This window comes from Dipodomys ordii, unplaced genomic scaffold, assembly GCF_000151885.1.
Source record: "Dipodomys ordii isolate 6190 unplaced genomic scaffold, Dord_2.0 Scaffold14, whole genome shotgun sequence".
Lineage (NCBI taxonomy): Eukaryota > Metazoa > Chordata > Mammalia > Rodentia > Heteromyidae > Dipodomys > Dipodomys ordii.
In genome coordinates, this window is record NW_012267230.1 from 1,774,770 (window position 1) to 1,775,877 (window position 1,108).

The following is a 1,108-nucleotide window of genomic DNA, read 5'->3' on the forward strand; positions in this document are numbered from 1 at the left end:
CTAAGCTTCTTTTGCTCAAGGCTAGTGCTCTACCATTTCAGCCATAGCTCCACTTCTGGTTTTTTTTTTTTTTTGGTAGTTAATTGGAGATCAGAGTCTCATGGACTTTCCTGACTGTGCTGGCTTTGAACTTCCATCCTCAGATTTCGGCCTTCTGAGGAGCTGCAACGTATAGGTGTGAGCCATCTGTGCCCATCTGGAAGATGGACCTTAGAGGACTTTTCTCTTCAAGCTGGCTTTGAATCATGATCCTCCATATCTTATGTTCCCGGGCATGAGCCTGGCTATTTTGTGATTTTTTTAAAGCCTTATCCTTAAATTCTTTGGTGGTGCTGACGTTTGAACTCATGATCTTACTCAGTCTTTTACAAAGCACAAAAGATTCCTGAAATCAAACACTTCAGAGAATTTCTGTGTTAGGACCATACACATGGAGAAATCTCCATGGAGTTAAGACTACTGGAAAGAAAGCAGGAGAGCCTGATGCTGATGGCTCATACCTGTACTCCTAGCAACCCAGGAGGCTGAGATCTGAGGACTGTGGTTCAAAGCCAGCCTGGCGAAGGAAAGTCTGTGAGGCTCTTCTCTCCAATTAACCATTCAAAGAGCCAGAAGTGGAGTTGTGGCTCGAGTGGTAAAATGCTGGACTTGAGCAAAAGTGCCCAGGGACAGCTCGCAGGCCCTAAGTTCAAGCACCCAGAATGGTCCAGGTACACACACACACACACACACACACACACACAAATGGAAAAAATGGGGTGGGGAGGAAGCAGGAGAAATCCTAGTTGTGAGCTTGGAGTGCCAGGGAGCATCGGGGAGAAGGAAGGGGAAGCCGCTGGGGGCGGGGCAGGGGGGGTACACCCCACAGCCTGAGGACTGAAGAGTGTCTGTCTGACTCTGGCCGCCTCTCGCTGACCAGGGCCTGCGCAGCTCGGCTCCCCTTGACAGCAGACCCAGTGGTGATCCCTGAAACTCACCCATCCACCGCGGGGGCCCTGCGATCCAGCCTTCAGGGTGGCTCCACTCCTGCTCTGAACTGGTCAGCGCCCAGCCCGCGTGCCAGGGGCCCGCGCTCCTGCTGCAGGAGCTGTGGGGCTGGGCCAGGGGG

At 52.4% G+C, this 1,108-nt stretch overlaps 1 protein-coding gene across 1 annotated transcript in view; it reads left to right on the forward strand.

Annotated features, from left to right (window-relative positions):
• The window catches only part of Scnn1b (sodium channel, non voltage gated 1 beta subunit), a 23,889-nt gene that overhangs the window by 13,340 nt on the left and 9,441 nt on the right, over positions 1 to 1,108 (forward strand). The window lies entirely within an intron of this gene.